A 15165-nucleotide genomic window follows, 5' to 3' on the forward strand; every position below is an offset into this window, starting at 1 on the left:
AACTCTTTCCTATTCCTGGAAAGCTTAAAATGTTCAAGGATCTGAGGTCCCTGGCACAGTCTTGAAACTACTTTGGGATGATCCCTTCATCTCAGTCTCCACAGCAGAGGGACTAAGTCATCCAAAAAGCCTTCCTACTAGGCTATTCATCTAGATTCTGGAAAAATGCAACCAACATTCTTTTCAACTAGATTCCGGGTAGATTATAACAAACGTTCTTTTAAATGCTGCTCAGCTTGAAAGAAAATAAAGCAAATCCTCAAGATCATTTTAAAAAAGTTCAACGACCTTAAAACGGAATAAGTGACCCTTCAGTCAACATGGGGGTACATGCCAATATCCAAAGTGAGCGTAAGTACTTTTGGAGCACTTTCTGTGGGTCAGGCACTGTTCCAAGCATTTTAGTCATATCAATTAATTTATTCCTTATAACAATCCTATGGGAGAGGAATTATTACTAATATCCACTTCATAAAAGAGGAAACTGAAGCACACAGAAGTTAGGTAACTTGTCCATGGTCACAGAAAGAAACCCTGGGGTGAGTGGTAGAAACAAAATTTGAGCCCAGGCAGTGTAGGCTCAGAATTCTAGAGCTTTGAGGATTTATATCTCAGAGGAGTAGGAGATCATACCATGGGCTAGTATAAAACTGAGACCCCTTCATTTAACTAGAATTTTAAAAAAATTTTTATTTATTTTTTAAATTTCTTTTCAGTGTTCCAGAACTCATTGTTTATGCACCACACCTAGTGCTCCATGCAATATGTGCCCTCCATAATACCCACCACTATGCTCACCCAATCTCCCATCCCCCACCCCTCCAAAACCCTCAGATTGTTTTTCAGAGTCCATAGTCTCTCATGGTTCATCTTCCCCTCCAATTTCCCCCAATTCCCTCCTCCTCTCCATCTCCCCATATCCTCCATGTTATTTCTTATTCTCCACAAGTAAGTAAAACCATATCATAATTGACTCTCTCTGCTTGACTTATTTCACTCAGCATAATCTCTTCCATTCCCATCCATGTTGATACAAAAGTTGGGTATTCATCCTTTCTTTCTTTTTTTTTAATTTTTAAAGTTTTTAAATTTTTTTATAAACATATAATGTATTATTACTCCAGGGGTACAGGTCTGTGAATCGCCAGGTTTACACACTTTACAGCACTCACCATATCACATATCCTCCCCAGTGTCCATAACCCCACCACCTCTCCCTACCCCCCTCTCCCCATCACCCTCTGTTTTGTGACAGTAAGAGTCTCTTATGGTTTGTCTCCCTCCCGATCCCATCTTGTTTCATTTATTCTTTTCCTACTCCCCAAACCCCCCATGTTGCATTTCCACTTCCTCATATCAGGGAGATCATATGATAGTTGTCTTTCTCTGATTGACTTATTTCGCTAAGCATAATACCCTCTAGTTCCATCCACTTTGTCACAAATGGCAAGATTTCATTTCTTTTGATGGCTGCATAGTATTCCATTGTATATATATATACCACATCTTCTTTATCCATTCATCTGTTGATGGACATCTAGGTTCTTTCCATAGTTTGGCTATTGTGGACATTGCCGCTATAAACATTCGGGTACATGTGCCCCTTTGGATTACTATGTTTGTTTGTTTCTTTCTTTTTTGTGTGTGTGGGTTTTTTTTTTAATTTTTTAATTAATTAATTAATTAATTATTTTATTTCTTTTCAGCATAACAGTATTCATTGTTTTTGCACCACACCCAGTGCTCCATGCAATATAACGTGCCCTCCTTAATACCCACCACCTGGCTTTAGGGTAAATACCCAGTAGTGCAATTGCTGGGTCATAGGGTAGTTCTATTTTCAACATTTTGAGGAACCTCCATGCTGTTTTCCAGAGTGGTTGCACCAGCTTGCATTCCCACCAACAGTGTAGGAGGGTTCCCCTTTCTCCGCATCCTTGCCAGCATCTGTCATTTCCTGACTTGTTAATTTTAGCCATTCTGACTGGTGTGAGGTGGTATCTCATTGTGGTTTTGATTTGTATTTCCCTGATGCCAAGTGATGTGGAGCACTTTTTCATGTGTCTGTTGGCCATCTGGATGTCTTCTTTGCAGAAATGTCTGTTCATGTCCTCTGCCCATTTCTTGATTGGATTATTTGTTCTTTGGGTGTTGAGTTTGATAAGCTCTTTATAGATTTTGGATACTAGCCCTTTATCTGATATGTCATTTGCAAATATCTTCTCCTATTCTGTCAGTTGTCTTTTGGTTTTGTTAACTGTTTCCTTTGCTGTGCAAAAGCTTTTGATCTTGATGAAGTCCCAATAGTTCATTTTTGCCCTTGCTTCCCTTGCCTTTGGCTATGTTCCTAGGAAGAAGTTGCTGCGGCTGAGGTCGAAGAGGTTGCTGCCTGTGTTCTCCTCTAGGATTTTGATGGATTTCTGTCTCACATGGAGATCTTTCATCCATTTTGAGTTTATCTTTGTGTATGGTGTAAGAGAATGGTTGAGTTTCACTCTTCTATACATAGGTGTCCAATTTTCCCAGCACCATTTATTGAAGAGACTGTCTTTTTTTCACTGGATATTTTTTTCCTGCTTTGTCGAAGATTTGACCATAGAGTTGAGGGTCCATATCAGAGCCCTCACCATATTTCTATCAATGATTTATTCGTGATGATTTAGGTATTCTCTGAGACAATGTAGGCTTTCTCTACCATGCTCCTCATTTCCTTCTGAGCCCTCGCTGGCAGAGTCATTTGCATCCACATGTCTATTAACAGTCTGTTCGAGGGAATCTAGGATTTTTTCTGTCATACACCTCAAAGTTCTTGCAGCCTCTACTCATTACTCAATTCCAAAGCCACTTTCACATTTTTTTTTTGTGTTTGTTATAGCAGCACCCTACTCTGGGTGCCAAAGTCTGTATTTGTTTTCAATTGCTGCTATAACAAAGACTACATCCTTTGTGGTTTAAACCAATACAAGTTTATTCTTTTACTGTTTTGGCAGTCAGAAGTCTAAATGGGTCAGCAGTCTGTGTTCCTGCTGAAAGCTCTAGAGAAGAATCTGTTTCCTTGCTTTTTCTGCCTTCTAGAGTCTGTCTGCATCCTTGGCATAGACTCCATTCTCCGTCCCCCAAGCCAGCCGTATAGTATCTTGCAGTCTTTCTCTCCATTCTGTCATCATACAGCCTTTTTTTTTTTAAACTCTAACCCTACCATATCCCTCTTGTAAATATTTGTGTAACTACATTGGACCCACCCATATAACGCAGGATAATTTTCCTATCTCAAAATCCATAACATCACATTTTCAAAGTCCTTTTAAAAATTTAAATTAATATTTCCACAAGTTTTGGGAATAGGACATGGAAATCCTTGAGTGGGGAGCATTATTCAGCCTTATTCAGCATTATTCATGCCCAAAATTGGGCATGGTAAAATTCTCAGAATAGCTACTAGAAGAATATACACTGAGTATATAACTTTCAATCCTGTTAGGTGGAAACTGGAATAAGGGGGAAAAAATCAATCTAAAAGAAGGCAATAGAGAGGAAAAAAGAAACATAGAAAAAGTAGGCAAATAGAAAGCACACAATAAAATGACAGAAATAACCACATTCAGCTAAATGTTGTTTATTGGAAACATGTTTAAACTCTAAGGATGGAGACAGTTTGAAAGTAGAAAGGAAATAGAAAATAGAAGAAGCAAATTCTAACCAAAAGAAAGCCATGATAGCCATGTCTTTCATAAGCACTTCACATTAGTTCAAATGAAAGAGACCACAATACAAAAAGCATTGTTAAGGCAAAGGAGGATCACTATAATAATAAAAAGCTTCAGCTAAGTACAAAGCCATAATAATTCTAAATTTGGTATACCAGATTGCCTCAAAGTATGTAATGCACACAATGCATATTCCAAATACATATATTTGAAAATTTTACCAACATATGTCTTCAATTATTGATAAGTCAGATAAAAATTACCTACAGGAAGCTGCAGAGGAAGGCCCCAATGCTGGGGTGCCACTAAAGAACCTCAGAAGCATGTCACAAGAGAAGGAGAAAGAGCATTTTAAGCTCTAGCCTGTCCACAGAACTCAAAGCTATTTTTACCACGGGGTCATTTAATTAGCATTTGTCCTAAAATCCTAAGATTTCTTCTCTCTCCCTGCTTTGGTCCTCCCAGAGAAGGAGATCAAGCTCAAGGAGGAGAAGAATTGCCAGTTGGAAAAGGAGAAGAAAAAATCATGTGCCCACCTTCAGGGAGGAGAAGCCTCACCTTTCAATGAGGATTGAAGAGATTATTAATATATTTAAGTGGGTGTTTTTTAGTTTTTCAACTGAGATTGAGTTTGTAATTTTAAAATGAGCTTAGGAATTTTTATTATATAGAAGTGAGTAGAAATATCACAGAGGCTATATAAGTTTTAATCCAGAGAGAGGAGGAGGACAGCTTTCACCAAACAGTATTAAAGGGAAAGTGGGAGATTTAAAATGATGCATATGTAACGACATCTGATGAGTTCTGTGCATTCAGTGTACCTATAACAGAAGAAGAGAGCAATGCTTTTATTTTTGCTTATAAAAACAAGTAAATTTTTTGGCTAAATGGGCAGGAGGTTTTAGGGTCCTTGATCCTTTCATTTATAAAAGGGAAGTGACAACAAAAAAGGAAAACTATGTAAGATCTCATCTCCACATTTAAGAAAATGAATTATAAATCAGATGAGCTTTATACTCACTTATACTGGCATTCCTTTGTGGAAAAAAGCAAGAGATCCTTAAATTATTCAGTATTGGATTGTATAAAAATTTAAAAAATGGTTTAGACTAAGTCTGTGTAGCTCGTTTCTCCTGGCCCTCATCTGATGGTTATGAGTCAGCTTAAATACCAGGCTTTGAATCCTGACTACTGCTTATTAGTTGGATGGTCTTGATAAAGTTACATGGTCTCTGTCAAATAGGGATGATAATAGAATTGATCTCATAGAGAGTTACTGTTTAAGTATTAACTTTAGTAATATAAAACTATCAGCTATGAATTATACCATGACACCTACCCAATTACTTCTTAGTCTGCCATATGCAAAACATGGCAGGAAGTCCAATATTAGTATTTTGAGGGAACTTGCTCCCCCTTTCTTAGATTATATAAGAACCCAAGTTTATGTGACCCAGGACTATGGGATAGGGATGTGCCTTCTGTTAAGGTGACCACAACTATATTTCTCCTTGATCAGGCCTGTGTGTTCCACTTGAAGGTGGGTAACTCCACTGGTTGAAAGGACCACTCCTCTTCCCCAATTTTTCCCCACCCCCGCAATCAATAAATTGCCAAGTTTTTTTTTTTTTTAAGATTTATCCATTTATTTTAAAGAGAGAGAGAGAAAAACAGCGTGAGAGGGAGGAGCAGAGGGAGAGGGAGACTCTCAAACAGACTCTACACTGAGCGCAGAGCCTGATGTGGAGCTTGTTCCCAGTACCCTTAGGTAAAGATCATGACCTGAGCCAAAACCAAGAGTCTATTGCACCATCTGGGTGCCCCTCACTGTCTTTTTATTTTAATTCCATTGCATCTTTCAACCTTGTTCTCTTCCCTCCAGTCTTTCTTTGAGGTTCTCAAGATCTTTCTCCAGGATTGTTTAATTTCCCACTAGTAGCATCTTGGCCCTCTGTAATCCATCCTTAGTACTCTTGACCAGCATAATATTTCTAAAACACAAAACAATCACATCTCCTTCAATGTAACACTTTTTATGGTTTCTCACTGCTAAGTCCAAGCATGCATGGGAAACAAGGCCCCAAAAACAAAAACAAAAAACAAAGGCCTCCTTTGTCTCTGTGCTTTGCAAATGTGCCCTGTGCCCTAGTCACAGGAGATATTTGTGCTTCCCCAAATATGATATATTTCCCGTTTGGGCTTTATATATGGCTTCATTGACATCTAATGCTTGGAATAATTTTTGTCTGTCCTTTCTGCCAAGCGTGTATCTATCCATCACTGAACATTTAGCTAAAACATCACCTCCTCGATGAAGCCTCTTCTGCCAATACCCATCTCTAAAAGGCAAAAGGGGACTACCTCTCCCTGCAAGAGTTAGCTGGGGGAATGAGTAGGAATGGTCCTGACAAAGCTGTGAATGATTTCAAGTTCATCTTCAAAGATACCAGAATCCCTTTCTACTACCTTTTCACAGGCTTCTAGATTTTTGGTACCCAGAGACCACTTTATCTCTTTCTCTTTCTTATCAATTCTTGCTAATTGGAAAAGAGCTAGTTTGAATCCTTTGCACTTGAATTTGAATTTGTTTACATCCAGGGACTGTTGAATTAATGAATTTTTGAGGAAACATCATGGGGCCAGGGACCATGTTTGTTTTCTTGTCTGTTACATCCCTAGTGAAAAACAACTGAGTAAATTTAACCTTTCAACTTGGCTAGGTCACAGTACCCAGATATTTGGTTAAACTCTATTGTAGATGTTTCTGTGAAGGTTTTTTAGGGAGAAGGGATTAATATTTGAATGAATGGACTTTGAGAAAAGCAGATTATCCTCCACAGTAGGGGTGGGGCTTCTTTACTCATTTGAAGGCCTTAATATAAAAAAGCTGACCTCTGCACATGAAGAGGGTATTCTGCCTGGCAGATTTTGGGCTTGTGATCCTTTACAATTGCATGAACTAATTTCTTAAAATAAGTCTCTCTATATATACACATTTTATTGGTTCTATTTGTCTGGAAACTTTGACTAATGCAGTGCTTTATAAGTGTTTCATAAATATTCAACAAATGAATAAATAAGTAAATAAACATGAATAAGTGGATAAAATGTCTTTTTCAGGAACATTTCTACTTAAGCCTCATATGAGACTGTTATGTGAAAGATTTAGCCTTTACTCAATATCATAAAGCAACAGGTGCCATTCTTAGTATATCTATGAACCCTGTGGCCCTTTTTGTATTTGGAAGACTAGGTGTTCAAGAGTAAAAACAGAAGCCAGCTGTTGGATTTTCAGGGTTTCTTTTTTAAAAAGATTTATTTATTTATCTGAAAGAAATAGATAGAGAGCAGGGGGAGAGGGGCAGAGAGGGAGAAAGAGAGAAAAAGAGAAGCAGACTCTGCACTGAGTGTGGAGCCAGATGGACAAGGGGCTCGATCCCATGACCCTGAGATCATGACCTGAGCTGAAATAAAAAATTGCATGCTCAATTGACTGAGCCACCAGGCACCCTGGATTTTGAGTTTTAAAAACCTTCCCCTGAGTGATTGATGGAAAGACTGAGCCATTAACTTTGTAGAATACAGGGTTGAGATAAAATTCTTCACCCACTCTAACTAAATAAAGACTTCTCAGACCAGGCAAAGGGGAGTCAGAGAAGGAGAGGTGAGTGTATTAGGTACTGTGGGTCCCTGAGGAGGACATCCTAATGTCCAAGCCTGGGGTTTGAGTGGGAGAAGAAACTCTAGATGGGTCCTGATCTGATGGTAGAAGGGACCTGTCCCTTCATTCCCAAACAGTGCCTGGGAATGTGGCAAGGAAACATGGTTGAATGTTATATCTGGGCAGAGAAGTCTTCAGGTAGATAAGTAGAGCTCCTGAAGCTTGGCAAGGCAAGAGAGCTATACAGAGTGGTCCCAAAGGGAAAACAGAAGTAGCTGAAAGTAAGCCAGTCATGAAGGAGCCTTGGAATGAGGAATGAGTATAAGTCAGCAGGCACCTGCATGAGTCTGTGATGGAAGGAAGATGTTTCAGCAGATGCCAACATAGACAATGGTCCAAGTCACATACTACCTCTGCCTGCTAATGCCTTGGGCTACAAAAGAAACTAAGGGAGATCTAGGGTAATGGTTTAGAACACAGACTATAACATGACTTATAAAACTTTATTTCCTTGAGCCAATAACTAATTTTCTATATACTCATCTCCCTATATATAAAATGAGACAATAATAGATTCTAAATTGGGCTGTTGTAAGAATCAAATAAGTTAATTTCTTTCCTGGTTATGGGTATGTTCAGGTTTTCTACTTCTTCATGTTTCAGTTTTGATAGTTTATATGTTTCTAGGAATGCATCCATTTCTTCCAGATTGCCTGATTTGTTGGTATATAATTGTTCATAATATCCTCTTATAATTGTATTTCTTCAGCGTTAGTTGTGATCTCTCCTCTTTCATTCACGATTTTATTTATTTTGGTCCTTTCTCTTCCATTTTTCACAAATCTGGCTATGTGTTTATTGATCTTATTAATTCTTTCAAAGCAATTGAACTACTAGGTATTTATCCAAAAGATACAAACATAGTGATTCAAAGGGGCACATGCACTCCAATGTTTACAGCAGCAATGTCCACAATAGCCAAACTATGGAAAGAGCCCAGATGTCCATTGACAGATGAGTGGATAAAGAAGATATGGTATGTATACACAATGGAGTGTTACTCAGCCATCAAAAAACATGAAATCTTGCCATTTGCAATGACGTGCATGGAAGTAGAGGGTATTATGCCAACTGAAATAAGTCAGATGGAGAAAGACAATAATCATATGATTCCACTCATGTGGAATTTAAGAAACAAAATAGGTGAATATAGGGGAAAGGAAGGAAAAATAAAATAAGATGAAAATAGAGAGGGAAGCAAACTGTAAGAGACACTGAACTCTCAGAAACAAACAGGGTTGCTGGAGTGGTGGTGGGTGGGAGGAAGGTGTAATTGGGTGATGGACATTAAGGAGGACACTTGAAGTAACGAGCAATGGATGTTCTATACAACTGATGAATCACTAAATTCTACCTCTGAGACTAATAAAGCAGAATATGTTAATCAAGTAGAATTTAAATAATTTTTTTTTTTAAAAAGAATCAAATGAGTGAAGACATGGAAGGCATGTAAAACAATGCCTAGCATAGAGTAAGTGGCATGTAAGTGTTAGTTGTTTTTCATATTATTGTTGTCAGACTGGCCTGCCAAAATTTAAACAAAACCTCAAAGAAAATGTGTGAGAGAAATCCTGATGTAATTGAGATTGTGTCTGCCATCTGATGGCATAAGGGCTTGTATTATTAACAGTTGAGAGGTGTTACAGAAAAGTAGGGATAATAACATTTTGTATACATTTAAACAGTGACATACCTGAAATTTTTGCAAGTTCAACTAGGAATTCCAGGTGTCATTATATGGTGGGGAGGTTGAGATTGATAAGCCCATGATATATAAGCCATATTATCAATGAATGTGAGCCACTTGAGGAAACATGCAGCAATAGGAACCAGGGTATAGGTGGAGGGTTAGCTTACTGGGGGGAAGGGAGCATGGGGCATTGGGGAACAGGGAAGAGGTGGAGGGTTAACTCAATGGGACAGGAAATGATGGGGACCAGGTTGAATATTAGCTTAGGAGAGGAGGGATTGTCTCTCTTTAGAGAGTGAAGGGAAAGATGTGAGGGGACTATGTGTGTTGAACCAAAGGTAATTAACCCAAGAGTTGCTAGTATCTATGGTCTTTTTAAGGTGGGAAGTGAGGTCATCCACCAAGATAGGGTTAGAGACTTAAAAAGAAAGAAAAGAAAATAATAGTCATAAAATGGCATTTGAGTTGCTTCCTAGGTGATTAAGAGCAGCATTGGGTCTGCAGTGTAGTTGGACTTCAAAAATGTCTGATGGACAACCACTTGAAAACACGCAAAGGAATTTCTAGTCTAGAAGAAAATACAGCCCAATGCACATTATGGTTCTATTAGAGTAGTGATATTCTGAATGACATATTTATATTTTCAAATATTTTATAGTGAAGTTATAATATTCTGATCATTGGAAATGTGTATAAAATATATTTAAAAAGAATGTATGATGTGTCACATTGTCAGTGTTCTCAAAAATCACCATGACTAATGTCATCTTTGGCTATGAATCATAATGGTTTGTCTTCTTGAAGCAATTTTCTTTTCTAATGAAGTATGGTTGACATACAATATTATTTTTAGGCATAGTGATTTGACAATTTGGTTTGACAATTCTATATATTACACAGTGCTCACCATAATAAATGTAGTTACCGTTGGTCTTCACACAAAGTATTATAATGCTATTGACTATATTCAGTAATATTAACTATATAATATACAAGTCAGTATACAATATTATTGACTATGTTGTGCTTTTCATCCCTGTGACTTATTTCTACCTGGAAGTTTGTATCTCTTAATCCCCTTCACCTATTTTATCATAGGTTAATCTGACACTCTTGTTTCACTATGATAACCTAGATATGATATGGCCTACCTGTTTGCTTCAATGACTGAGTTAATAATCCCACAGCAATATACATTCTACTCCAGTTTCTCCTGAACTGTTTTTTTAAAATCCTTCAGGAACCATGAATTATAATTCAATCCAGGATATTCTCACCAGCTCAGAATAACCTAATAAAATTCTATACTCATAGAAAGAACTATGGCTACTGGAACTCAGGAAAAATGATTTGCTCAGTGGCCTCAACCTAAAAGCTAGTGGTACACTTGAATTTTATTCATCTTCTTTTTCCCTGCCCCTTTGAGTCAGAGATCAGCTCTACTCTCTGACTAAGCCTCTTCACAACACAATTATGTTGCCATAATTGATGCCTAATTCAGAAATGAGGTGGTAGGCATTTACATAATGGGGGATTATGTGCTGTTCACTCATAATGGCAATGATAGGGTTGTCAATCATTGTACGGTTTTACAGTGCCATGGAGGGGAGAAGCAGAAATAAATGAATGTGAAATCCATCACCTGAAGTGTGTTTAGAAGAGAATGAATTCTACTCTACACTTACTTAAAGTTCTGACGATAGAAAATAATAATAACTTTTATTCTGCAGGGTTAAGGATGGGTTGAGCAAAACCAGAGATTCTCAGTCTTAAACCTCAAATGGTAATCACTTGAGGAACTTTAAAAAGACTGATCCACCTGCCCCCTCCTCCAGCTCCTCCTCCTGCTTCCCCTGTCTGGGGAGACCTGATTAAATTTAAGCTTATAAGCAATGAATAATATTTTAGGATATCTCAACTATTGCACAGGACACCTTTACACTAAAAAAAAAAAAAATCCTTATTTATCTAAAATTCAAATTCAACCACGTGTCCTATATTTTTAGTTGCTAAGTCTGGCAGTTCCCTGCCACTACATTCCATCCAGATTCAGAATGAACAGTTCTGGTATTTTTTAAAGTTCCTCAGGTGATTTTAATATACATCAAGTTTCAGAAACACTGAATAAAACTTCAAAGGCCCCCTCTATAGACTAATGTTGACAGAAACAGGGGGAAAAGAAGGATGGATATGATTCTTAACAGATCAGTAGAATCTATTGCTACTCCTTTAGAGTGTTCTATTTTTTCTTCCTATATTCCATATATTATTCTGTATTTGTTATAATTTATTAAAGAAAACAGTCATGGTGCTGTTGCATTCACAGCCCCTTCTGAACTATACTATATTATGCCCTTCACTGGTGCTGAGTGGGTATCTAGGTAGTTATGCAGGCATGTGTAGCCATGCTCTGTATCAGTGACCCTTCCTGCTTCCTTCTAAACTTTGACTACTGGGGCCAGGGTTGACTGAACTTGAGGAAGGCACATGGCCCAAGATTGCCAGTTTATAGTCTGGACAATGGCCTATCAGGTGGCATGGTACAAGAGTTCTGTCCAATAGGTTGATGATTAAATTAGACCAGATTCTTTCTTTAGAGATTTTATTTTTGGGTACAAAGTCTCAGTTTATTGGTAATGGAGGCAGAGTTATTCAGGATAGTTCAGGCTAGTGGCTCTCAAACTTTAATGAGCATTAGAATAATCTGCAGGGCTTATTAAAAGACAGAATTCTGGGTCCCATCCCCCAGTGTTTCTGATTCAGTAGGTCTGAGCTGCAGCCCCCAAATTTACATTTCTTTTTTCTTTCTTTTCAGTGTTCCAGAATTCATTGTTTATGCACCACACCCAGTGCTCCATGCATATCCACCACCACCTCCATAATATCCACCACCAGGCTCACCTAAGCCCTCCAGAACCCTCCAAAACCCTCAGTTTGTTTCCCAGAATCCACAGTCTCTCATGGTTCATCTCCCACTCCGATTTCCCCCAACTCCCTTCTCCTTTCCATCTCCCCATGTCCTCTGTGTTATTCCTTATGCTCCAGAAGTAAGTGAAACCATATGATAATTGGCTCTCTCTGCCTGACTTACTTCACTTAGCATAATCTCTTCCAGTCCTGTCCATGTTGATACAAAAGTTGGGTGTTCATCCTTTCTGATACTCCATAGTATATATGGACCATATCTTCTTTATCCATTCGTCCACTGAAGGGCATCTTTTTTCTTCCCACAGTTTGGCAACTGTGGCCATTGCTGCTATGAACTTTGGGGTACTGATGGCCCTTCTTTTCACTACATCTGTATCTTTGGGGTAAATACCCAATAGTGCAATCGCAGGGTCATAGGGAAGCTCTATTTTTAATTTCTTAAGGAATCTCCATACTGTTTTCCAAAGTGGCTGCACCAACTTGCATTCCCACCAACAGTGTAAGAGGGTTCCCCTTTCTCCACATCCTCTCCAACACATGTTGCTTACTGTCTTGTTAATTTTGGCCATTCTAACTGGTGTAAGGTGGTAACTCAGTGTGGTTTTGATTTGAATCTCCTTGATGGCTAATGATGATGAACATTTTTTCATATGTCTGTTAGCCACCAAATTTGCATTTCTAATGAATTTCTAGGTGAGGCTGCTGCCTTAGATTCAGGGACCACATTTTGAGAATTACTGGGTTAGCTTGTATGGTAGTAAAAAACAAGTTCCAAATCTCAGTGTAGGAAGGAAACAAAGGTTTATTTCTTGTTTGGATCACATGTTTGTCATGAGTTTGCTGGGTTCTCTGCTCTGCAATGACAGCTCTCTCATCAGAGACCCAGATTGATGGAACAGCCACTGCCTGGACAGTTCTGGCCACAGTGAAACATGTGGTAGCTCTTAAAGTTTCTGCCTGGAAGTGACATATGTCACTTCTACTCAGTTTCACTGGCTTATACAATCATATGGCCACACATAACTTCTAGTAGAGCAGATAAATACAATCTGAGCATTTGCTTAGGAGGAAAGAAACCCAAAGGATTTGCAGACTGCTTTCTAATGACCACATAGAGGCTGTAACTAAAAATGACACCCAGAAAGAGAACAGCATGCACAGGGCATGAGACTATCACAGCTATGAACTGAAGAAAACCTTGGCTGGTTGTTTGGTAGTGGTAGGAGTAATTAGAGATAGAGGCAAAGATGAAAAGAGTAATGTAATGTAAGTAATGTAAGTGGCCAAAGCTGCTTTTGGTCCTGACCCACATTTAAGGTTGTTTAATTAGGTTCTGGTCACCATGAAATGTGTTAATGTGGCTGTTCCCTCATCCCTATGAGATTCCCAAGATCCTTATTCCCACATCCACCTGTAAGCTCTGAAAGCATTCACCTATGGGACCTCTTCACATTACCAAGTCACCACCAACAGAATGTATCCCAGAAATTAAATGTAATTGCAAAGTAGCTCAAGTCTCCAACGTGTGTTTTCCAAATATTATGAAGGGGATACATAGGCAAAAATAAAACATCTAAAAATTTCTTTAAATTTGTTATTTTCCACAGAAAGCTCCATGATCCCAATTCTTCTCTAGCCCTGGCCTTTGGATTTCTAGGTTATCTCCTTTCCCTTTACTCCCAGTTGTGCATCACAAAATCCCAAAGGTTTGATTTAGCAAAACAGGATTAGGACCAGCCTGAGCAGTTCCAACAGGCTCCTTTAGGTGCTGGGAGGAGGAAAGTCTAAAGATATGTGTAGGTTAATAGAAATCATTCACTCTTGCTATGAAAGTCTATATCCAAGTTTGGACTCTGTTGATTATGAAGGAATGATGTCCCTCAGTGTGTTAAGTAATCAGGGTTTGTTAGTAGCTGATGGTCAGTAGATAATCATAGATGTAGAGTTTAGTAATTCATCAGTTGCTTATAACATCCAGTGCTCATATTTGAACAATATAGATTCTTCCAGTCCATCAGCATGGAATATCTTTCCATTTTTTTGGGTGTCATCTTTATTTATCAATATTTTATAGTTTTTAGAGTACAAACTCCTTGGTTAAGTTTATTCCTAGGTATTTTATTCTTTTTGGTGTAATTGTTAATGCAGTTGTTTTCTTAATTTCTCATTCTGCTGCCATGTTATTAGTATATGAACCACAACTGATATCCATGTATTAACTTTGTATTTTACAACTTTGTTGCATTCATTACTTCTAATAGTTTTTTGGTGGAGTCTTTAAGGTTTTCTATGAATGGTATCATGTCACCTACAAATAGTGATAGTTAATTTCTTTCTTACCAATTTGGGTGAGTTTTATTTATTTTTCTTGTCTGATTGCTGTGGCTAGGACTCCCAGTACTATCTTGAATAAAAGTGATGAGAGTGGACATTCTGGTCTTATTCCTGATCTTAGAGGAAATGCTTTCTGTTTTTCACAACTGAGTATGATGTAAGCTGTGGGTTCTTCATATATGGCCTTTATTATGTTGAGATGTGTTTCCTCTAACCTCACTTTGTTGAAAGTTTTTATGATGACTAGATGTTGAATTTTTCAAATGCTTCTCCTGCATCAATTCAGATGATCATTTGATTTTTATTCTTTGTTTTGTTAGTGTGATTTATCATGTGATTGATTTGTAAATATTGAACTATCTGTACATCCCTGCAATAAATCTTGATTGTGGTGAATGATCTTTTGGTGTATTGTTGAGTGTGATTTGCTAGTATTGGGGGGGGGTTGTATGTATCTTTATCAAGGAAATTGGCCTGTAGTTTTCTTTTTTTGTAGTGTCTTTATCTGGTTTTTCATCTGGGTCTTCTGGCTTCATAGAATGTATTTGGAAGCTTTTCTCTTCTTTCTGTTTTTTGGAATAGTTTAAGAATAGGTACTAATTCTTCTTTAAATGTTTGGTGTAATTCATCTGTGAATCCATCTGGTCCTGGACTTTTGTTTGTTGGAGGTTTTTTACTACAAATTTGATTTAATTACTAGTATTTGGACTGTTCAGATTTTCTGTTTCATCCTGGTTCAGTTTTGGAAAGTTATGTGTTTCTAGAAATTTATCCATTTCTCCATC

This window comes from Enhydra lutris, unplaced genomic scaffold, assembly GCF_002288905.1.
Source record: "Enhydra lutris kenyoni isolate GAN:26980312 unplaced genomic scaffold, ASM228890v2 scaffoldscaffold1, whole genome shotgun sequence".
In the NCBI taxonomy this organism is placed as follows: domain Eukaryota; kingdom Metazoa; phylum Chordata; class Mammalia; order Carnivora; family Mustelidae; genus Enhydra; species Enhydra lutris.